The following is a 25,944-nucleotide window of genomic DNA, read 5'->3' as shown; positions in this document are numbered from 1 at the left end:
TAACTAACCCTGGATGGGTTTCCCCCCATATGATGTGCGTTTGGTAAACAAGTCACATCATCACTGCAAATATGGTGGGGCACAAGATCAGCTCTTGTCGATCCTCTGTGATGATTTTTCTTCCTGTGACAAAATTGCCCAATGAAAGTCAACGGCACAATAACAAGGAGTTTATTGTGACTTGTGGTTCACTTGAAAGTCTGCTGTGTGAATGTCAACAAAACTAACTGGGGACTGAAAGAAAGTCACTGATCTTCTGCTGATTCGACACAAAGCCAGAAGACTACGAGTGTGAAAAGTAGAAATGGAGTGGGATAGCATTGAATGAAAGGGGAAGAAAAAGCCATCATTAAAAAATCAGTTCAGCCACAGAGTTTGGATAAAGAAAAGAAAGGAAGACGTCCTCATGAAACTGAGAGAGTGCTGGGAAATAAAAGAGTGTGAGAAGTAAGAGAAGGGAGGAAATGATAAGAATTACAACACAATTATATCTTAGACACGCTGGACTGAGTGGCTCTTTATTCAGAGTGAATACGCTTGACATGAATGTTTGTAACACAGTGGGACTTTCTGTATATTGAGGGCTGTGCTGTGCACCAGGAGGAAAGAGGAGATGTGATCTGAGAAACTGAGATTTTTTGGAGAGCAGCAGTTTATGGTGACACATATTTTAAAACAGAGTAGACAAAGTGACCAATCTGAGGGCTTACTGGAGTTTTCGAAAGGCTTTGGACTTACGATTTTGTTTTTCTTTGTTGAAAGTTGCAGCAGACTCCAGCACAGTAGGTGGCGCTAATGCACTCTATGATGTCCTACCAACTGGGCTGGGGGATTTTTTCTTCTATTAAATCATTTATATCAAATTAAAGTTTTAAAGCAATATTCAAACATGAAAATCATGTTTTTAATTTATTTATCATTCTTATTATTTTAAAAAACAAATACTGCATTTAAACAGTCAAGCAAACACTATAGTTTAGTCACCCAGTTACTTGTGCACAGTCAACACATATTAATGTAAAAAATATGAGGATGTTGAGCAAACTAAAGTAAAATGCAAAGTTTGCAAAAAGACACCAGCAGTTCAAAATGGCAGGACATCCAGTTGATTTCAACAGTTTCAAGCAGAAGAGCAGAACGGAACAAATGTGAGAAGATAAACCCTGTCCTCCATGAATGGTCTGGGGTCTTCTTCTCATTGCTTCAGTATGCACTGCAGAAGGCACCCTCTATGTTACCTGGAAAGGGGAGGGGGTTATTATGGTGGAATGTCACACTCAAAGTCCATCTGTCCACACTCAGCTCCATGTTCTGATGTCCTGGAGAAGCCCACCTTCAAGTTCAGGGCACACACTCCCTCATTCAGACCCTCAGTAATTGGACTCTCATCCCAGTTCCACTCCCTCTTGTTTCTGAGTTGTGTTTGGTGTCCTCTGTCCCTCCATTTTCTGAACCCACTCAGTCCAGTTTAAAGCCGCTGGGCACTGGAGCCAGTTGACATCAGGTTTAATGCATGAAATCCAACCCTGGGTGGGCCGCCAGTTCCTTACACTTTCTAACCAGCAGGCCTGAGTTCTCCTCATCTTTTCTTTTTGCCCTCTTATTTCTTTTTAAATGGCTCACTCATTCAGGCCATTGCTCTCTAAACAGGACACAAGTGGAGGTGACAGTGAGGTGACAATGAGGGAATGACAAAGAAGACAAAGAGAGCTGAGCCTTGTGTATGTTACAGAAGTCCAGACCAGCACATGGTAGAGTCTGTTCAGTCACAAACAAAAGATGACATGAACTGTGGGAAAATGAAGCAGTGAACAAGGAGTAGAGCAGACACGGGTTCAAACAACACCACGTGATGTTGAAGAGCAGTAGGTTTATGAGGTTCCTGCTCAGATCACCATTAGCCTGACCTGTGATGGCCCGTTGCCTGTCCAGAATATGTTACCAATGCAAGGATTAGCCTCACTCTCCATCACCCTACAACTGGACTGGCCACCGTGTTTGCTCCTGCTGCTCTCCTCGGTGGGCTTTGTGACCCCCACTGGTTTCAGAGGACAATTCTCACCGTGATTCTCTGTCTGGTGAAACTCAGGGATCTCTGGTCTGAACTTGCGGAGTGTTGTGACGGTTCAGGGTGACAGGGTAGAGAAACTCAAATGAGTTTAAAGAGGAAGCACACAGGCTGAGAAGAAGACATGGAGAGTTTATTAAATATGGAGGAGAGCTGAGGGGATTATAAAAGAATAAAGAGAAGAATTTAGAGGGAGTGGACAGGGGCACCATCATAGGGGTCAGTTGATCAGCATGTTCAGTATTCTGTGTTGATATTCACTTGCTGTCCAGTCTTGTTCAGCTCCTCCTGTAGTGACCTCAGGTTCTTCTTCTCACTCTCACTGATCTCATTATACTCCAGCCTGTGAAGGACACAAGTGTGAGTTACAAACATAAGAGGACCCCACCTCACACACTGTACTATCACAGTGACATGCCCACTCAGGTCAACTTCCCAGAATTCTCCTCAGTGTCCCTAAGTCACATGACATGTGTGTCACCCTGCCGGTCACTCAGTTCACTGTCCAGTCAGGTCACCGTCCTCTGAAGGCCTTTTGGTTTCATTTCATCTCAGTGAAGGTGTTCTAGTCAGGCTGGGGGTCCTCCGTGGCTCCTGCTGACAGTTTATTTTTTATTCTCCTTCATTGTTTTCCATTGTTTTTATAACATTGTTCTGTTCATTTATTATTTGTTTAATTCTGTATTATCTGTTATTTTTATTCTATTCAGTTATTATTCAGTATCTCTGTGTGTGTCTTGCAGTTCTCTCACATTCCTTGTATTTTGTGGTTTGATCCCAAGATGCAGGACCACCTGCCCCCCAACTCTCTAAAGGCTGTGACTCATTTGACTGCGCTCTGGTGATTGGTGGTCTTTGTGAGTATTTTGCTCTTTTGTTTTTAATTCTGATTATTGTCTTTGAACCTTTGGCTCTTGAGTTCAGATTCTCTCACAGTTTGTGCTTTTTGAATGTTGTTAGCTTTGGATTGCCTTTGGCAGCCCCTTTGGCTCTTTTGTTAATAAACCTCGTCTTTTATAAAGACCACTTGTGGACTTGTCTCTGCTCCAGCTGGAGTTTTCACGGTTCTCCCTCTGGTCAGACTCACTTCACGCCTCTGAGACTCTTTTTGATTTTATTTTGAATTTAAAAGCCTGAGCTCCTTTCTGAGGCCTAGTCAGGCCTGAAGCCTCCTGTTTGCCTGGAGTGGGCCTGCCTGGGGGTGACATTTGTTTGGTGGGCTATTCTAGAGGCCTCAGCCCTTTGTTATATTGTACTGTTAGAGCAATCACAACAGAAGGTGGTCTGTCCAGGTGACATGGTGTTGACCCCTCTGTGGTCACTTCCTGTGTTCTGCTCTCTTAATTTATGTCCAGTCTCTCTCTTTATTATTTTCTTTCCCACTCCTCCTCACTCTCCTGTCTTCTCTCATTTTCTGTCCTCTTCTTTCTTCTTGTTGTCCCCTTACCACCATGTCCACTGACAGTGACTCTTCTCTGTCTTGTTGGTTTCAAGTGACCCCCATAACCATGTCCACCCCCTCCTGTCCACTCTGCCTGCTGTCCTGATCCTGTCACCTCTCCTCCCTGTGTTCTTGTCCCTCTGTCTGTCCACCTTTTCTGTTCTTCCTTTTCTCAGCTCATCTCACACTCCTCCTCTTTGTTGTTCTCCTTCTCTCATCTCTCATTATCTTTGTTGTCCTCCCTGTCTGTCACCTCCATCCAGCTCCACTTGTCCACTGCTCTTTGTCCTTCTTGTCCCACTGCCTGTCCTTCTCCTTCCTTCAGTCAGTCCATGTGGTGTCCTGTGATCAGTCTGTCCATCAGGCCGTCAGCTGTGACTTCATAACCCCACACACCTCACCCTGTTTACTCACCACAGGGTCTTTAATTTACAGTTTGGGGTCTGCAGACCCTCACACAGCTGACGAGCTCCTGAATCTCCCAGATTGTTTTCACTCAGGTCCAGTTCAGTCAGCTGTGATTGTGGAGAAGAGAGGACTGAGGAGAGAGATGAGGAACATCCGGAGGTGAGACGACAATAAGACAGGCTGTGGAGATAAAGAAAGAGAAGTGAGGACATGAGGAGGGACAGACAGACAGACAGACAGAAGCCACAGAGCTCAAAGGCTCAATGACTGCTGGCATTTTTACTTTTCACTGAGCCTGTTTGAACCGAGACCACCGCTGTTCTTATAAGTAAGACACCAAACACCTCAGAGGGTCTCCTGCCTTCATGCTGTACTGACAGGTGAGAAGTCATTGAAACAGACACACGGACTTTAATATTGGACATGAAGCTCAAAGAAATGAGGCTGACAGTGTCCTGCACTTGAGAGGCCACATGGACTTGTAGAAGGTGACAATGGGGGGGTGACAAAGTGGGATTTCTTTGTGTCATTCAGGACTCAGGATGTGTAGACATTTTGTCTGATTTGTAGGACATCATGAAAGACAACTGTTAGACATTCTGGTCACTGCAGAGCTTAACACTCAGCTGTTTGTCATGATGGACTCTCCTCACGTCACAGTAATTAGATGATGACGATGACACTCTGTTGGTTTAAAAGGACAAACACTGGGCCTGACTTTAGGAGTGATGACATAATGGACATGGAGGACAAGACTGACATGTGACACTTCTGTCCTCGGCCACTCAGACCTCACATACTGACGGTGACACTGACCAGCTGACCTTTGTCCACTAAACACCTCAGTGGTGTTGAGCTCAGTTTTCTTATTCCTTCTACTAATTTGTAATAAAACAGGAGGACGAGCTTCAAATGGACTGTCAGCGTCCCAAAGTCCAGTCCAGTGGGCACAGAGAGGGTCTGAGTGGACTGTGAAGAGACCCCCATGACAGCTGACCACTGCTGTTCATTCCCAGCTCTGCCCATAAGTGATTTGATCAAAATGACAGCAAAGGAAATCCACAGCACTTTATCAGCTGACTTCACAGGAGTGTGGGGGTCACATGAGTGACATGTTTGTGTCCTCACAGTTTGAATTTGTCACAACAGCAGCTCATTTCTTTATGTCCTGCCTTTTTAATGACGTCTGTTTTATAAAAGTCAGAAATGGCCAGTGGACAGTAAGGGGTGGAATAAAGATGGTGGAGCCTGGAGTTTTTTGTGTTTTTGTTAGCTCTTTCTGTCTTCCTGGTTATCTGACCTTACTTTATTCACTGTTACTTAGTATTGCCTGATCTTACTTTTGTTTCATATAAACTTTTCTTCATCATGTAAAGCATTTTGAGCTACAACATTTATATGAAAATGTGCTATAGACAATAAATGTTATTGTTGTTTACAACCTTTAACAAATAACACAATAAATATTCATGTGAAATGTAAAAAATGTTAAAGTCAATAGACTTGGGTTCAAATTATAAGAGTATAGCAAAGGCCATCAGTCACACAGATGTCACACATTGGTAAGGCGTCATGTCACTTGACAAAGACAGGAGACAAATGAAGAACAAGAGCAGCACAGTCACAGTGTCAGGTGCCAGATGTGTCAATAATCATTACTGTTAATAATAATAATATTCATTACTGATGGTCTTGTGATCGAGTAGTTCTTTCCCACAGTGACAGCTGTTTTCATCTCCCACTCACTTTTTTCCAGGACATCTTATAAGACATCTGAGTGTCTGCCAAGTCACCATCAGCCAAACCTGCAGGTCCCCAAGTCCTCTCCTCTGCTCAGCTCTGCCCTCTGGTGGTGACGCCCTGTCACTACTCTCCTTCTAGTTATTTCCTGCCCTCAGTTCTTCTCCTCTTCACATCCAAGTCTCGAGTCAAGTCTCAAGTCAGGAGGGGTATATTTGAAATCAAGTCTTAAGATTAATTTCTCAAACAAGTCTATCTATTACATAGTGCCTTTAATAGATAAATATGATTTAGAGTAGGGAGCTTGTCTCTTTGTAACACCCTTTTATGGCACCCCGTAAGGGCTGCCCTGCCAGACTACATTTCCTGGAATGCCATGCTGGCTTCCTACTGGGTGTGTTTATCTGGGACTGCTTCCATCTAGCGTTCTGGGGAATAACAGTTCCCTAGTGACATCTCTGCTTTTATAGGAGCTGTCCGTACATCTCTTCCTTCCGGGTCTGCTTCCTTTCCTGGCCAGGATGTCCATCTAGTCCGTGTGCCATCTACACAAGGTTTATTTGAAAGTCCTCCATTACAAAGGACTAACGACTTTTGTCACATGGTTACTGCATTCATTCACTCATTACGTCTTGTCATCCTTTCCTAATGACTTTACTTTAATGTGACCCCTAATATCATGTCAGTGTGGTCCAAATGGAAAGTCTAAGGATGACAGCCACATGTCCTCTAGTGTTTTAATGACCACTGACAGTGAATGAGCAGTCAGAGGAGGTGAACAGTATGACTGCCATGAGCACTGGGACATTTTAAACAGATGAAACAGCAGGTAGAGGCCTTAACTGTACTTAAAGAATTCTTAATAAAAATAAATCTTAGTAATTTAAAATAAAACTGAAATAACCACTTGGCATATGAAGTCGGTAAATGGTAAATTAACCACCAGAGTGGTATCCAGCAGATCAAAAGCACTTAGTGACTAGTGAGTCAGTGATCTGCATTGTTTATTGTGTTCCACAATCAGTACTCCTGTGTCTGAATGTTTGCAGTCTCGGTGTTCATTACCTCAAATAAATGGTACAGAGATATTAAAAGAAAGGGCTGAATTTTAATAATGAGCAATATGACTGTAACTGACAATGAAGGTAAAACATCAGTGTCGTCACCTGGGCACAGACTGATAAGGAGAACTGACAGTGTGCATGTTGGCATTTGGCACTACATTTTACGACACGTGACAATTCTAATGTCTTCATTTTATTGGATGTTAAACTCTTTTATGACACTGTAATTGAATTCCTTTTGAGCTTCTTGATCAGGAGGTTGTTGTTCACAAGAATCAGAGTATTAACATGGCCATCAGACGTCTAATTATCAAGTTCATGGAGACACACCACACTTCACACCATCCTTAAACTTTAATTAAACTCTCTCTGTTACTTGTATTCTAATGTGTTGTACAATTGAAAATATGTCATCTTTATTTTTAATAAATTCAAATAAAGTAAACTGAATTAGAACATTAAAACAATCTAAATGAGAGCAGGTCATTCAGCCCAAATTAGCTCACCAGTCCTGTCTGTTTAATTCTTCTAAAATAACATCAAGTCGAGTTTTGAAGGTCTCTAAAGTCCTGCTGTCCACCACATTGTAACAGCCGAGTCGCTCTCCCAAACCAGCAGCTACACCACCAAGACCCGTGGTCTGGCAAGCTGAGGACGTTAGACCCAAAAACCAAACTTCTTCCAAATGAACTTCCCAAATTGATGATAAAAAATAAGCCAAACAACAAAAATATGAAAAATAATAAAGTGAGTATATATTAATAAAAAAAAGAAATGAACTCCAAACAATATGCAGTATATCACAACAAAGCCCTGATATAATATTCAACCCCAAAAGTGACCGTGAAATGTAAGAATAAAAAGAAACGGTGCAGCATAAAGTTAATATACAATACAAACCCTCCCTTGACCCCACACTAAACACAAACTAAGACACACAGAAAACATGAAACACACATTAAAGTCCAGAAGATTTAAAGGAAAATGTAAAGCATTTACAGACCTGATTCACCTAGAAAAATTGTCCTACAGAAATTACACAGATTAAAATGACAGCTTACTCCTCTCTCCAAACAACAAGAAACAGTCTAACAGTGCTTGTCCTCAGTACGTGGTGCAATCCAGAACCCGGGTTTTGCGGTGCAAAGATGTTGTTGTTGGGCATTGAAAGTAGCAGGTAAACAAAGGGGTGAATGGTTTGGATCGCTGCTTCTTCCTGGCTCTGTAATGAATTGGCGGCCTAGTAGAAGGGGCTGTGTGCTTTTTCTTTCTGTTCTTCCGTTTAAATAGAAAATGATCAGATGCAGGTGATGGAATTGGCAGGACCAATTATTGTGAGGGTCACAGTTCCACAGAGTTTTACTCCACCCCATTGTTTACAGGGGAGCATATTTACATACACACAGACCATGTAAACAGGACAATGCTACAAAAAGGGACTTAGCACAAAATAAATTTACAATGACATTAATCATGTAGCACCGCTACAACATTACTAGGTCACTTATTCCATGTGTCTGTGATTCCTTTTGAGAAGAAAAGATAGATAGATAGATAGATACTTTATTAATCCCAAGGGGAAATTCACATACTCCAGCAGCAGCATACTAATAAAGACAATATTAAATTAAAGAGTTATAACAATGAAGGCATAACAGACAGACAATAATTTTGTATATTAATGTTAACCCTTCCCCAGTTGGAATTGAGGAGTCGCATAGTGTGGGGAGGAATGATCTCCTCATTCTCTCAGTGGAGCAGGACGGTGACAGCAGTCTGTCGCTGAAGCTGCTCCTCTGTCTGGAGATGATGCTGTTCAGTGGATGCAGTGGATTCTCCATGATTTACAGGAGCCTTCTCGGTGCCCATCGCTCTGCCACTGGATGTTAAACTGTCCAGCTCCGTGTCCACAATAGAGCCTGCCTTCCTCACCAGTTTTTTCAGGCGTGAGGCATCCCTCTTCTTTATGCTGCATCCCCAGCACACCACCATGCAGAAGAGGGCGCTTGCCACAATCGTCTGATAGAACATGTGCAGCATCTTATTGCAGATGTTGAAGGACACCAGCCTTCTAGGGAAGTATCGTCGGCTCTGACCTTTCTTACACAGAGCATCAGTATTGGTAGTCCAGTCCAATTTGTCTTCCAGCTGCACTCCCAGGTATTTATAGGTCTGCACACTCTGCACAGTCTCCTCTGATGATCACGGGGTCCATGAGGAGCCTGGGCCTCCTAAAATCCACCACCAGCTCCTTGGTTTTGCTGGTGTTCAGGTGTAAGTGGTTTGAGTCGCACCATTTAACAAAGTCCTTGATTAGGTTCCTATACTTGTCCTCCTGCCCACTGCGGATGCAGCCCACGATAGCAGTGTCGTCAGCGAACTTTTGCATGTGGCAGGACTCCGAGTTGTATTGGAAGTCTGATGTATATAGACTGAACAGGACCGGAGAAAGTACAGTGCGGTGCTCCTGTACTGCTGACCACAATGTCAGACCTGCAGTTACTCCAGAGTTAACACATTAAGTCCATAGTTTATGTACCACTAACTGTAACAACTCATGTTACAGTCTTTATATCATATTTTTAAGTACTGTATTAACAATATTACAGAACACATTTAACTCCATATAAAATAACACTTGTAAAATTATCCAGCTAACATCTTTGTTTTTTTCCTTAAAACCCTATGATTGAAAACTTATCACTTATCAAACTGCTCATATTCAACAAACACATAAACACACTGCAATACATTGACATAAACCAAGACAAGATGTGTTTCAGCCCTTTAACGCGTCTGGCAATGTGAAAACAACCCTCGTGGCTTTAGCTCTTCCAGGTATAGCTAAACATTTTATTTTCATCAGATTACACAAAAAATACTTAACTCCCAGCTTTGCACGTTATATACACAGCTTCGCAACACTCTTATGCCTTACTCGGAGTATTACGTCTTGTTTGGAGGAATATTATCCCACCTGTAGTTACAAACAAAGAGGCACAAACTTTAGCTTGCATTCCGCTTGGCTGCAGGTAGTGATGGGCGCTCGATACTCAGGTTTCTACACTGTGTCGAGCTATCGAAGCACTGGAGATCGAAGCACCGCTTGAGGCTTGCTTCAAATCGCCCGTCACGTGATTTCGCCAGGCTAATACAGTAGAGCACTTTAAAACACTGCTGAAAACATATTACGTTAACATGGCCTTTCTATAACTTCAGTTTAATTTAACTTAATCCTGATACTCTGTATGTTCAATTTCCTTATAATAACTACTCATGGTGGCTCTAAAATCCGTACTGACTCCTACTCTCTCTTCTGTTTCTTTTCCGGTTTCTCTGTGGTGGTGGCCTGCGCCACTTCCACCTACTCAAAGCATCATGATGCTCCAACAATGATGGATAGATTTAAAGGCAGAAGTCTACGTGACCATCATCATCATCAAGCCCTTCCGTGAGAACCCTAAATCCAAAGAGGACTGTTTCATTTATGTTAGGTAGAATGCCCAGAGGGACTGGGCGGTCTCATGGTCTGGAATCCCTACAGATTTTATTTTTCTCCAGCCGTCTGGAGTTTTTGTTTTTCTGTCCCCTGGCCATTGAACCTTACTCTTATTCGATGTTAATTAACGTTGATTTATTTTGTTTTCTTATTGTGTCTTTTTCTATTCTTTATTATGTAAAGCACTTTGAGCTACTGTTTGTATGAAAATGTGCTATATAAATAAATGTTGTTGTTGTTGTTGTTGATTTTGAGTACGCTAGTGTAATGGCGTCAGTGATATCTGCGCAGTCAGAAGTCGATTTGGTCAGTAACTAGTCTGCTGAAGTGCTTTGGCTCAAAGGGTAAAAGCGGTTGTTTGTGCTACAGCGATAAAATTCGCTAATCCTAGTTAGGGCACAGATATGTTGAAGTAATGATTTTGTATAAAACAGTTAAGTAGTACTTGTCTGAAAGTTAACAAATATATTTTGGAGACATTATGAACGATTTACATGGAGCACCTTTTTCCATGGTATGGAATCGTGTTCACCTAGAATCTGTAACAAATTGATGAGCATATTTTGCGTAAGGTAGCACGTATTATAACAATCCAGAATCTATTCTACCCCATGTCGATCGTATCACAGAGGCTAAGAAACGCTTCACTAAAGCCGACGTGGTCTTTACACCAGTATATGCAAGACACTCCTCATTAAACGTTTTACTATTCAGTGATTCCCAGATCTGTTGCTGATTTGTATTATTGATTTACAAAAGCAATGTGAGTAAAAGCGTGTTCTGCATAACTAATCACAACTGTCTTTAAAACAGAATCAGCGCCATCAACAGTGTCTTCTGCAGTTTTAGGAAAGCCTCAGGATTTCTGCGTTAATGAGACAAAAAGTTGTAAAGAAACTTTTCGAATTCATCCAGAGGTAAACGTAAAGATCACTCAAGTACTGAGAAGAAGGAGCAGCTGAATAAGCACATCTGGAGCCAAACTTTCAAAAAAGCACCTGACTTTGTCAGCAACATCCTTTACTTGTGAATGCATCTTATCAAAGACTGCGCTGGGGGTAAATAAGTAATCTTCCGAAGTGCAGCACAACAGAGTAAATAATTGACGTAAGTAGAATTATTGAAAGACTAAGTTTTTATCGTTTCTGTATTCTTAAACTATCTTCCAGTTACATAATCCCCGCAGTCAATGTTACATTCAATGTTCTCTGCTCCTTAACCTGTCTTGTTACCCAAAGCATCAACACTCAGTTTCATTCAAGGCTTTACCGTCCTTCCTTTCATAGACATAAAAAACCACATTTCCTGCACAACCTTGAGGCGGATGGGCTACAACAGCAGAAGACCCCACCGGGTACCACTCATCTCCACTACAAATAGGAAAAAGAGGCTACAATTTGCACAAGCTCACCAAAATTGGACAGTTGAAGACTGGAAAAATGTGGCCTGGTCTGATGAGTCTCGATTTCTGTTGACACATTCAAATGGTAGAGTCGGAATTTGGGTTAACAGAATGAGAACATGGATCCATCATGCCTTGTTACCACTGTGCAGGCTGGTGGTGGTGGTGTAATGGTGTGGGGATGTTTTCTTGGCACACTTTAGGCCCGTTAGTGCCAATTGGGCATTGTTTAAATGCCACGGGCTACCTGAGCATTGTTTCTGACCATGTCCATCCCTTCATGACCACCATGTACCCATCCTCTGATGGCTACTTCCAGCAGGATAATGCACCATGTCACAAAGCTTGAATCATTTCAAATTGGTTTCTTGAACATGACAACGAGTTCACTGTACTAAAATGGCCCCACAGTCACCAGATCTCAACCCAATAGAGCATCTTTGGGATGTGGTGAAACGGAGCTTCGTGCCCTGCATGTGCATCCCACAAATCTCCATCAACTGCAAGATGCTATCCTATCAATATGGGCCAACATTTCTAAAGAATGCTTTCAGCACCTTGTTGAATCAATGCCACGTAGAATTAAGGCAGTTCTGAAGGCGAAAGGGGTCAAACACCGTATTAGTATGGTGGTCCTAATAATCCTTTAGGTGAGTGTATATGTTACTTTTTATTTATACTCACCAAACGTTACACCTATCTACATGGGAAATGATCATGGGTAATATGTTTATAATCATTCTCACTAAAATACACTGTCAAAATATATTAATGAGGAAATTGAGACACATTGGCCTGTAGGAAACATAAAATAGCATGTGCGCTGTCACTTAGGACAGAATGCATTGTTAACGTGACGCACTCTCTACTGGCGCGATGTCACGAAAAAAAGAAACAGCGCAGTCCATGCAAACTTAAATCCTCCTTGATGTTTGACCTTATGATTAATTGTCAGTATGAAATGAATAAAGTAATTTTAAGAAGATGACAATTCTACTACAGTCAGTACAATTAACACTCCTTCTAAAAGTTTCCTTATACAGAATATAAAACAGAATCTCAATGATACGGGACTCGTGAGTAGTAACGAATAATATGTGACACTGAGAAATTATAATTCCTAATAACGGAACAAGTAAAACTACGACTTCCTAAAACGGACACTGTAAATGTAGCCATTTCAATAAGTAATTTAGGAGACTTGTGTGTGCATTTCAATATCGATTTAAGAACTACGTAGGCCACCTGTTGTACTATAAATGGTAGCTCAAGCAGTACTTAACAGTAAATAGTCTAACAGGACAATGACTGACTGAAACGATGATGCTGAGCCGCTACAATAAAGGTTCACACTGTCACTCTGCATGTTTAGAAGGCGCTGGTTGGCTGAAACTGTTTATAGCGAATTGTCCCAAGTTGGAAGTGCCGTATAGCGATCAGAAACGAAAAGACACATTGAGGCATGCTGGACAGTAGTTTGTTTTTCTACAATACAAATTCAGTACGACACAAGGGTCTCCAAACACTCAAATATGAAGTTTATTACGTTTTACAGTGAAACTCTTTACATACACAATATAATTAGGGGCATGTGCCCCCTGCCCGACTACGGTGGCCCAACCTTCCCTCGATAGCTCGATTCGCCGCTATCCGTCCAAGCTTGTTAAATGGAGGAATGGAAAAAACTTTCACAAGAGGAGGATCAGTGATGCGAACCCCTGGTGTTTTACCGAGACTGTGACAACACCACTGAGCCACCTAATCGGGATAATTAACGAGCTCTGCACAACTGAACTACTACTACTGTTCTTACTGCGCGGATGAAATATGTTGTTTGACATATGCACGTTAAAATGGTTTAATTGATACGAGTATCATTGTTGTATTCTCCTAATGAAGACCGAAAAATTATATTTATAGATGTATACTATATGACGTACGGTTTTGAACAAAATTAAGTGTTCCATAAAAAGGTTGAACGATTTACCTAATCTTTTTATATTATAAAGTTGATATATGACAATATATCTTTGACACTATGTATCAGACAAAGGAAATCACAGCAATCCACAAGAACAATAATTAATTCTCAGCAACTACCTGAATTGTAGTTTAACCATATCAACTGAAGTGTGTAATGTCAATACGAATTACAAAATATAACTAGAGAGTTAAGTGTCAGATAGACTCTCAAAATATAAAGGTCAATGCCTTTGAGTGTGCTGAGGCTTCACAAAGATTTAGTAACCAGTGACCATGTTTGCTTGAGACTTCGAAGCCCTGTCATGATCCAATCTCGATACTACGCATGTCTGAGGCTTCTGAGCCCGTTCAAAGCCCGTCATGACGCAATCTCAGTACTCTGCAAAGCTTCACTCATTATTTATTTATGGAGCTCCCGTTTGAGGTACATATGGCATCAACAGAGTTAAAAAACTCAACAGAATGAAATTGAAATGAAAGTTTGTAGATGATCAATACATGTTAAATGATTATACCTGATAATACTTTGTGGCAAAAATAAAATTATACATCATACAAACGCCGACTTGTTGAATGCATAATGCTGCAAAGAAGAGCTTTAGCAATACGGGTGACGACACATCTCTCACTATAATACTCTCATAAATATCCATTCTTCGCCTCATGCAACGTTTTCATGCAACACTGAAGGTATGTCATATAGTATACATCTATATATATATTGTTGTCGCTTCAGTACATACATACATGTATACATTAAAAACATACATTATATACCACCCCCTGAAAATAGTAGTGGTGCGCGGTAGCGTTACGCTTCATAATAAAGCATACGTGGGTTCGGGTCCCACGTCCACCCTCTGTAAATTATGACCCAAAGAGTCTGATTTTCTTTCTTTTTTTTTTTTTCATTAAACAGCAAATTCCAGCGTGGACGGGAGCGAGCAAGGCGAGAACACTAGTAAGATATATCAAATGGAAACGTGCATCTTGTTTTATGTCTATAACAAAAAAAATATTTGAGTAACGATTTCAACTGTTTTTGTAGTTGTTGATGGCGGGTTTAGCGGTTTAAATTTTTAAATATTAAATTGATAAGGTGGAATGTGTTCTTACTTTGAGTGTTAATGTGTTAGTAACTGGGATTGCGCCTCTGGAAGATTGCTTAGGAATGATACAGACTGGACAACTATATGTTTTAGGAAATGTTTTATTATTGCACTGTGCTGTGACTAAAAACTTTTACTGATCACCTGTCGGACCTTGAAGATGTGTTCACGAGGGAGGGATGCTGCTGTTAAAAGCAAATGTTTTTCAACAGAGGTCCAGATGTGTTTATCCCGCTGCTTTTTGTTGCCTCAGCACTCAATCTTTAATGCCGACCTTGATATGTGCACTGCTCACATTGGAGTGTCCCGTGTGTGTCTGTGTGTCGGTGACTGATCTGCGCCGTGTCTCTCAGCCTCTCTGATGTGCTCCGGATTGACACTTTTGAATGTTTGGTGCAGCAGAGCAAATTCAACCTGATCTACCACAGTGGCTTTGTTATCACCTTATTCCAGCGTTTCTCAACCTTTAAGTATTTGAGACCCGAGTTTTCATAACAGTTTTAATCGCCCCAACATTTTTTGAAATGTAGATGCATATTTGATTATACCTACTTAACTTTTATCGACATTTATCTAACTCTATACAGTATTTATTGTTCTATTATCAGAATGTAGTTTAAGTTAATTTGTTTTGGTTCCAACAGATGTTTTCTTTTTCACATCTTCGCCCCCTTTTTGTTACTTCCCCACAGGTTGAGAACCACTGCCTTATTCAATGGAGGGGTTCATGGACGTCAAATGGCAATGAATAGAAATGGATTAATGTAAATACGTGAGCTGCCATCCGCAATTAGACATCGCATTTTGATGGCGATTTTGGTGATTCCCGAACAGATCTCTTATGCGATCCTTCCACAGTATCTCTCAAAATTATTTAGTTCAAATTGGTTATAAAGATTTCAATTCTGATAATTTTTTTTATTATTGTTAATTTTGATGAGTCTTTAAGTCGGATCGAACTCGGGCTAGCACTACGCTCAGAATTTGAAAAGCAACCACCTTAGTTAGTGAGCCATTGACGGCGACATTTTTTGCAGCTATTTCTTTGCTTTCGTGCTCCACAAAATATTGTAAAGTATTAATAAATGAAATATTTCAATACTTGATCGAATAATAACAAGTGATTTAAGGATTTCACCTTTTCTTTCTCAAATGTGCTTACCTATATCATGGCAAAGTACAGGGATAAACCTTTATTTTCCGTCTACTCCATTTTAATTAAGTCAAACCAAAGAAAACATTTAAGGCTATTAAATGTGATCTCAAGAAAAGATGAAGGTTAATTCTAATACTAATAACAGGAGCGATTATAATGATACAGTGCAAAAGTAAATACTAATTGAAAGAGCCGGGAATCCATGAGTGAGGCGTCTTATTTTGTTTACCTCTTGCTATCGTATAGTGCATTCTGCTTGTCGGCGTTAGTTATATATATATATATATATATTTTTAGACATCAGACACTAGAAGTTGCTGACGAACCCTTATCTTCGTTGTCAGTCTGTAGCAGCGAAAAATAAAAGCAATAAGAGTTATAACAGACGTCATTGAAGTGGATCATGAGTTTGTGTAATGTTAATGAAAATGGCCAGGAGGGGTCACTAGAGAGGTGAGTGTCAAATGCTTGAAGCTTCAATACGATTTCTGACACAATTGCTTCAACGTTTTGATGCTTCGTGAGGCTTCACTCCGCCCATCACTAGCTGCAGGATTTAATCTGCCGCTCTTTCCTCTGTGGTGTTTTAGTTCCTCCCTAGCGATAGTGCCATCTAGTGAACTGTTTGGGTATTTTCCTTGACACAGTGTTCAGCAGAGCACCAAGCACTATGAATTTGACATTCAAAACACTAGAAAATATATTTATTAAAAATTAAAAAATATATTGGAGTGTCTTATTTTATGTACCTACATTTTGTATCCTTTTACATAAGCAGATCCAAATCTGCCAAGTCAAATTTTAGCATGAAGTACTGGTAACTAAAAGGGATTCTAATTCTAATTCTGGTTACTGCTTTGAAGTCAGCCTCTGCCTTTTTCCAATAATTAATCATTGTTTCTGTTACTTTTAATTATTTGGCGCTCGACAATGGTTACATTACTTACAGAGATGTTGGTGTCAACTACTGCTGCTTACTGTCATGCCTCCCTAGTTGGAATGCAAATAACAACTACACGTACAAGTATGAGTAACTTTACCAAATGTTGTTTATGTTCATCCATAGATGGATGCAGGAAAGTTGTGTGGCGTCATACTTTCAACCACTGCGAAACTTCAGGCGCAACACCCAGAAGCTTTCCTTGTAATCTCTGGTGATTTCAATCAAACTACATTGGACTTGACTCTGACTTCCTTCTTTCAGTATGCTGATTGTTCCACCAGAAAAACAGGACAATTGACCTTCTGTATGCAAACGTGAGGGACATTTACCAAGCGACTCTTCCCTTCCCCACTGGGTAAATCTGACCACTGTCTGGTGTACCTTCAGCATCAGTACAAGCCTCAGATTGAAAGACAACTTACAACTATACACTCCTTCAAGAAATGGGAAGTAGAAAATGCTCTTAGGGACTATTTTGAGTCAACTGAATGGAGTGTTCTGCAGGAATCACATGTAGACGATATTGAGGGGATTACAAACTGTGTGACAGAGTACCTGAACTTCTGTATGGACACTGTGGTTCCTGTTAAAAGTGTACGCTGATTTTCTAATAATAAGGCATGTGTCCTTAATGTCCCATGTCATGAAGACCCTGGAACAAATACTTCTTCATCTCCTCAGACCACAGGTGAATCATGCACTAGACCCCTGCAGTTTGCCTATCGATAGAAAGTGGGTGTGGATGTTGCCATTCTCTACCTTCTCCACCAGATCCACTCACATCTAGACAAAGATAACGGCCGACCCCTTATTCCCAGCCGGCAACTACACCTCCAAGACCTGTGGCCTGGATAATTTACTGAGAAACCTTTCCTGTCAAGCCGTACTCCTATACAGATAAACTTTTCCCCACAATCGACGGTTTGAAATGCAAAGACAATAAGCAGAATGTAAAATTAAACAGGAATAAATGTATTAAATGAGACAAGACACGCCACAAGACAAATGCACATCCAAATATTCCTCCACCCCAACAATCCCAAAGCAAAACTGACAATATATATATATACAAATCCCCTCCCTTGTCCACGTAACATATAACACACACCACACAAACGACAAATGACTAGCAAACAGAATGATCGTGAACATGAGTCTGAACGTGAATAAATGTCCTGAATACGGGTACTGATTAGCGGCAATTGTAATGTTTGTATTTCCGGCGTTGGAACAACCTCACCGTGATTCCTCGGCGTGTGGCGAATGATGATTCGACCCCGGGGTCTTCAGCGGCAAGCAGGTTGAAAGGCAGTCCGGATGAATGAAAAACAAACTGGATGAAAGCGCAATGGAATGAATCGGCAGGCAAGTTGTAATCGTGAATGCGATATTGTTCTCCTCTTTTCTCTCTCTCTCTCTCGTGCTAGTTCTTTTCTCTCTCGTCCTTTTCTCCTTAAATAGTCCGTGACAGCAGTAATTGATTAATTGATACACAGGTGCTTTCCAGATTAGTGGTTGTGAACTCCTCCCATCATCCGTCCTCCTTACGGGGACAACATTAACTGATACACATACACGCAGTCAATGGGACAATGAAACGAGACACACACAGAACTGACATTTGAACACTAAGGTGTTCAGGGCAAACCGAGCTCGGGGAGCCATTTATCCCAGTCCTGATGGCGTTCACCCACATAGGAGGCGATCATGTTCTTCAGGGTCCGGTTCACTCGCTCCGTCATGTTGGCCTGGGGATGGTAAGCGGTGGTGAGGTTTTTCTTCACTCCCCAGGCTGCATAAAGTTCATCCAATATGGAGCTTGTGAACTGCGGACCCGATCCGAGATGATGTTTCTTGGCACCCCCCAGCGGGTGAAGATTTCGTTCTTCAGGATGGAGCATATTTTGTTAGCCCTTGCATCGGCTAACGCAAACAGCTCCACCCACTTCGAAAAATAGTCTACTACTACCATCAGGACGGTCTTCCTCGAGCTGGTGATAGGAAATGGCCCCATTAGATTGATTCCCAAAGTCTCTCCTGGTCCATCTGCGATTGTCGATTGAAGTAATCCCGCCGGTTTACCAGGTGGGTTTTTTAGTTGTTGGCAGGTCACACACGTCTTCACGTTGTGGCACACGTCTTTCGGACAGGCGGCCACCACGCAACCCCAGAATCTTTAATAAAGTTTTTGTCCTACCAAGGTGACCACCTAAAGGACTGTCATGGTAGTGCTTCAAAAAGTCGGGGACGAGCTCTTCCGGGACCACAAGTTGATGTTGCAGACCCCCAAGGGCGGATGGAATAGTCCTGTACAAGACCCCCTGGAGGTCCACAAAGTGTACCCGGTCAGTCCGCTGTTGCTCCAGCCCTTCCCTGATGTTCTGGCAGAATGGACTGGTAGCTTGTGCTTGGGCCAGGTCTTCAAGGCTCCTTGGCAGAGGGAGGATCATTTTTCGCCTCTGCCAAACACACCATCCCGACGGCTCCGATACCCTAGACAGTGCATCCGGCACGATGTTACCACAGCCCTTCCGATAGGTCACCCTGAATGTAAAATTCTGGAGGCGGAGGACCCACCTGGTCAGACGGGAGGAGGTCTTCGGGTGATTGAACACCCAGGTCAGAGCGTGATGGTCGGTGTACACTTCGAATTCAACCCCCTCCAGATAATGTCTCCATTTCTCCACAGCCCACACGACAGCCAAGCACTCCTTTTCAGCTGTCGAGTAGTTCAGCTCAGCGCCGCGCAAAACTCGTGAGGCGTACGCGATGACATGTTCAGCCTGGTTAATTCTCTGAGTGAGCACGGCGCCGAGCCCCAGGTTGCTGGCATCAGTTTGTACCTGGAAGACGAGCTGTGGATCTGGTTGGGCCAGAACGGGCGGCTCTTTAGTCGCTCGACCGCGTCCTGGCATTCTGTGGTCCACTCCCACGGGACATCTTTTTTTCTAAGCTGGTTCAAGGGAGCCGCTATATCTGCCATCCGGGAATAAACTTATGGTACCACCCACTAACCCAAGAAAACGTTGCAACGACTTCAAATCTGTGGGCGTGGGGTACTCCCGGATGGCCAAGGTCTTCTCGGGGTCTACAGCGACCCCCTCCGATGAAAGAATGTGCCCGAGGAAGCGTATGTGGGTTGAATGAAGGTACACTTCTTCGTGTTCAGCGTAAGGTGCGCTTGATGAAACCGCTGGAAGATGGTGTCTAAATCCCGGAGATGTTGATTTATAGAAGGGGAGTAAACAATGACGTCGTCGATATACACGAAGCAGATCTTGCCTATCAACCCCCTCAGAACCTGCTCCATGAGCCGCTGGAAAGTGGCCCCAGCATTTTTAAGCCCAAAAGGCATGACATTGAACTGGAACAGGCCTTCAGGGGTGATGACTGCTGTCTTCTTCTTACTCCCCTCATCCATCGGCACCTGCCAATAGCCACTGCGGAGATCTAAGGTGCTAAACACTGCAGCTCCATGCAGTGACTCCAGTATTTCATGAACCAGGGGCATGGGATATGCGTCCAGGCTCGTCTTCTCGTTAACCCCCCTGTAGTCCACACAGAAACGATAGGAATTATCCGGCTTCTTCACGAGGACCACAGGGGACGCCCAGGAGGAGGAAGATGGTTCTATTATTCCCTCGGCGAGCATCCGATCGAGGTGTTCTTTAATGACGCCCTCTTTAGTGGAGAAACTCGGTAAGCTCGGTGCCTTATAGGGACTTCGTCCAAGGTGTGGACCATGTGGGTCACCCCACGGGCAACTCCTAACTTCTCCGTCCACACCTCGGCCCACTTCTTCAGCACCGGCCTCACCTCTTCAGGTTGTCCCTCCACTGGGGCTGCCGCCGAGGTGCTTGCGCCGCTCCTCTCTGCTGCGTAAAACCCGATAAATTCAGAGCCCAGATCTTCTTTAGATTTATAAATGAATTCGCATATCCCTTCCCCCGGTACCGTATACCCCCTGGGACTGAGATGGATGGTCATCCTCATGGTGGTTAACGAATCCAGCCCAAGGAGTAACAGAACTGACAGGTGCTGGTCCTCCAGGCCTTCCTCTTCAGGTCCACGGTGATCTTGAGGTACAGCGACTGCAAAGAATCCACCACCTCTCGCACGCTGAACACGCTCTGACCGTGGCGTGCGCGCCCGGCTACTCCATCATCACACGGCGAAGCAATGGTGTCGTCCTGCTCGGCACGCCCTAAAGACATGTTAATTCGGAAAGTTAAGGCAGACAGTGATCGAATTAAATAAAGATTCCTCAGAGAGGGCACCACTTATGTAACGGCCGACCCCTTATTCCCAGCCGGCAACTACACCTCCAAGACCTGTGGCCTGGGTAATTTACTGAGAAACCTTTCCTGTCAAGCCGTACTCCTATACAGATAAACTTTTCCCACAATCGACGGTTTGAAATGCTAAGACAATAAGCAGGATGTAAAATTAAACAGGAATAAATGTATTAAATGAGACAAGACACGCCACAAGACAAATGCACACCCAAATATTCCTCCACCCCAACAATCCCAAAGCAAAACTGACAATATATATATACAAATCCCCTCCCTTGTCCACGTAACATATAACACACACCACACAAACGACAAATGACTAGCAAACAGAATGATTGTGAACTTGAGTCGAGCGTGAATAAATGTCCTGAATACGGATACTGATTAGCGGCAATTGTAATGTTTGTATTTCAGCGTTGGAACAACCTCACCGTGATTCCTCGGCGTGTGGCGAATGATGATTCGACCCGGGGTCTTCAGCGGCAAGCAGGTTGAAAGGCAGTCGGATGAATGAAAAACAAACTGGATGAAAGCGCAATGGAATGAATCGGCAGGCAAGTTGTAATCGTGAATGCGATATTGTTCTCCTCTTTTCTCTCTCCCTCTCTCATGCTAGTTCTTTTCTCTCTCTCGTCCTTTTCTCCTTAAATAGTCCGTGACGGCAGTAATTGATTAATTGATACACAGGTGCTTTCCAGATTAGTGGTTGTGAACTCCTCCCATCATCCGTCCTCCTTTACGGGGACAACATTAACTGATACACATACACGCAGTCAATGGGACAATGAAACGAGACACACCCAGAACCGACATTTAAACACTAACTAACTATGTGGCACCGCTACATAGTGCTGTGAGATCGTGTTCTTTGACTTTTCTAGTGCCTTCAACACCATCCAGCCCATCATACTGAGCAACAAGCTGCCCAAGATTAGTGGATTCACAGCTGGATAAATGGATTACACATTACCTCACTGGTAGACTTCTGTTTGTCAGACAGGGGAACTGAAGATCACAGACTATAATCTGTAGCACAGGAGCTCCATGGGTGACTGTTCTTTCTTTCACCCTGTACACTTCAGGCTTTAGTTACAACTCAGGGACATGCCACATGCAGAACTTCTCAGATGACACTGCCATTGTGGTGTGGGCCGATGTGGACAGGAGAAGGAATACAGGGGTCTGGTGAATGACTTTGTGGGATGGAGTTGGTCAACCTAACTGGTGCTGAACTCTTCCAAAACCAAGAAGATGGTTGTGGACTACTGTAGGTCTAGACCTCCACTAAGATCTGTCTTCATTGAAGGGGTTGATGTGGAGTTGGTCAAGACCTATAAATACCTTGGAGTGAAGTTGGATAATAGACTGGACTGGTCACATAACACAAAGGCTCTATTCTCTGAGGAGGCTGAGCTCCTTTTACATATGTAAGAAACCCCTGCAGATGTTCTATCAGTCGGCAGTTGACAGTACTCTCTTCTATGCTAGATGTGTGCTGGGGTTAACTTTAAGAAGAGAGATACTGAGTGTATTGACAAGTTGATCACAGAACTGAAATACGGACAGATACAAGAGATATTTTGTTCCCAGAGCCATTAGACTCTTTAACTCTTCCCAGCACTGGTGGAGATGTTTGAGTTCTGGGGCTGATGCTCCTTCTCTGCTCATAAGCTGTTTTAGCTGTGCACTACATCTGATATCTCACAACGTGGTCACTACTGAGTAACTTTTTTCTGTTTGTTATGGGTCACTTTCAACATGTTACCGTATCAACATAAGCCAAGTGATTTTATTTTATTTTATTTTAATATTATGCCACTTTAGTATCTGTCACTTTAATATTATTTTGCACCTGTCACTTTGGTAGTAGTCATTATTTACACAGTTTTCACTGCACTGACATTATTATATGCACCATCTACTGTACATTACCTGACATGGACTGTAAGATTCCAAACCCAGTGTGCTGCGATTGCATCATTTTACAGGATTTGTTATTTGTAGTGTGCACTTGACTGTTTCTATTTAACATGGTATAATTTTTGGCTGATACTGGTACTTGAATTTCACTTGGGATCAATAAAGTATAATAAATATAATAATAAATATAAATATAATAAAATTTTTAAAGTATGTTTTATTGTTGAGCAGGTAGATTGCACTTTGTGGTATGTCTCCTTTTACTGAGCACTTGTTTAATTGAATTCACCTCTTCATAATTGTATTTAATTGATCGGGTATTTTTCTCAAGTGTTGAAAGTGTATTTACTTTGGTGGGAAGTGGATTGATGTGTGCTAACAAAGGAGAAAAGGAGACTCTGGGAGGCAGAAGAATGGTGGAAGACTGTCAGAGTGATGTTGATGATGGGCATGAAAGGGCAAGAATAGAACTGGAGAAAAGACAGAAAACAGTACCATGATGTTTGAGAAGTGGCAGTGGCTACAGCGAAGCCTGCAACATATATTTGTTTGTTTTGAAAGATCGTGATCAAGTGGTCCAGGAGCTGAATGTGGTGTGGTTTTCCTTGAGTAAGCAAAAAGATGCTGGCTATGAGTTAAATATTAAAATCCTGGGGGCTGAGGCACGAATGGTGAGTAATCGGCACCACATTCGATCAGATACTGCCAACTCTGATTTGGGTGTTTAGACACTTCCTGCATTATGTGTTCCAGCTTTATCCTTGGAATGAGGAGGACTTTCCAGTAGACAGAGAGGGTCTTCTGGGGATCAGGCTAAAGACTGAGGGTAGGCTGACTGTTCTCGAAGACTACTCTTTTACCCAAAAGTGAAAAAAATAAGGAAGGTTTATTAAAGGGTTTTAGATTATTTTAATGTTTTAAATAAATTGTTTAAAAAAAGTTGTTTGATTGGCCATTGAAGTGTTGTTGCTTGTGCCTGTCTCTGGGTCTCAGAATTCACACTAAAAAGAAAAGGAAGATAATAAGGTGGTGAAAATGTCTTTTGTTGGAGGGGTCATAGTGCCCATAATTTCACTAGGTGGCATAGTCAGGCTGTATCTATTGGGTGACATATCTATCAACCTAAGACTAGATGCATAAGTGATTAGTGGTCTTATTATTCAATAATGTGTTGTGTTGTGGGAGTGGAAAAATCAGAGCCATAATGTGACAAGAAATAAAATACATGAGATACACTCACACACACACACACACACACACACACTGACACACACATACTTGTTGTTCACTTACTTCAGTTTCTCTAATTTGCAGTTTTCACTCCTCAGCCCCTCACACAGCAGATCTACTCCTGAATCCTCCATGTTGTTTCTGCTCAGATCCAGTTCAGTCAGTTTTGAGAGTGGAGAAGAAAGAGCTGAGGAGAGAGCTGAGCAACATCTGAAGGTGAGACGACAAAAGACAGGCTGTGGAGAAGAAGAGAGAGAAGTGGGGATATGAGGAGTGACAGACAGACAGACAGAAGGACAAACAACACAAAGGTTCAATGGCCACTTGTATTCTGACTTTTCACTGAAGTGCAGTGTGAACACGAGACCACTGCCATTCTTATAAAGTAAGGCTATATACCTGACAGGGTCTCCTGCCTTCACACTGGACTGACTGGTGCCAAGTCATTCAGACTGACATGTGGACATCAACACTGGACAAGAATGTCACAGACATGAGACTGACGGCGTCCTGCACTCATGTGACCAGATGGACTTGTCACAGGTGACCACGGGGTGAGGATGACAAACTGGAATTCTTGTCTGTCATTTACCACTCAGGACTGGTAGCTCTAGTGGTGACCAGCAGCAGGTCTGTTTGTCTCGGTCTTTGTCAAAGTTTTTTTATTTGTTGTGATTAATTTTTAATCATGGGTTCATTTTCTGAACAGGAATAAAGGAATATAGATAGATAGATAGATAGATAGATAGATAGATAGATAGATAGATAGATAGATAGATAGATAGATAGATAGATACTTTATTAATCCCAAGTGGAAATTCACATACTCTGGCAGCAGCATACTGATAAAAACAATATTAAATTAAAGAGTGATAACAATGCAGGTATAACAGACAATAACTTTGTATAATGTTAACGTTTACCCCCCGAGTCGCATAGTGTGGGGTCTCCTTAGTCTGTCAGTGGAGCAGGATGGTGACAGCAGTCTGTCGCTGAAGCTGCTCCTCTGTCTGGAGATGATCCTGTTTAGTGGATGCAGTGGATTCTTTATAATTGACAGGAGCCTGCTCAGTGCCCGTCGCTCTTTGTCACTGAAGTGTTATGAAGTCTCTGCTTTTATTTGTTTTATTATTTTAATGATACTTTTCATTTTCTTGCTGTTGTCCTGATGCGTCTTATGTTCACCTGAGTGATCCAGTACAGCCAGGAGTTTCTACTTTACGGTACCTGCCGAGTGCAGACACAGACCAGAGCTGCTTCCAGAACTTTTCACTTTGAAGAGACAGGATGAGTCTGATGAAGGTGACAAGCGGAGGACACTGAAATGGGTCAGATGTGGAGGGGCTCGTTTGAGGTAACAGGTAACCCAACACATTCCACTTCGACTGTAATAATGGCGACTGTGCAGTCCTTACATAATTAACTTGATGAATTACAAACTAAAGCTTGTGTTCAGGCAGGATACAGAGAAGCCTGCATTATGAGACGTGGCTCTCTGAGTCCATCAGTGTCATGAAGCTCATCATTGAGACTCCATCGACACAGGTAAAGGGCCGGTTGTGTCTGTCCATCTGTATATAAATGGGGGTCAGAAAAGCAGTGAGCTCTGCAGACATTGAGCTGCTCAGCGTGTCACTCAGACCACTCCACTCATGTAGAGAATTTTCACAAATATTTGTCACCGTT

At 42.4% G+C, this 25,944-nt stretch overlaps 1 long non-coding RNA gene across 1 annotated transcript in view; it reads right to left on the bottom strand.

Annotated features, from left to right (window-relative positions):
* Positions 1-3,691: 3,691 nt before the first annotated feature.
* LOC120521453 overlaps positions 3,692-25,944 on the bottom strand; it is a 40,619-nt gene continuing 18,366 nt past the window's right edge. The window contains exons 3-4 of the long non-coding RNA XR_005632131.1: positions 24,322-24,494; positions 3,692-4,097 (exon numbers count right to left, since the gene is read on the bottom strand). This is a non-coding gene — a long non-coding RNA (uncharacterized LOC120521453). The remainder of the gene's footprint in view (positions 4,098-24,321; positions 24,495-25,944) is intronic.

Source organism: Polypterus senegalus, unplaced genomic scaffold (genome assembly GCF_016835505.1).
Source record: "Polypterus senegalus isolate Bchr_013 unplaced genomic scaffold, ASM1683550v1 scaffold_5158, whole genome shotgun sequence".
In the NCBI taxonomy this organism is placed as follows: domain Eukaryota; kingdom Metazoa; phylum Chordata; class Cladistia; order Polypteriformes; family Polypteridae; genus Polypterus; species Polypterus senegalus.
Note: the sequence above shows the minus strand (reverse complement) of the source record. Positions and strands in the feature narration are given on the sequence as shown.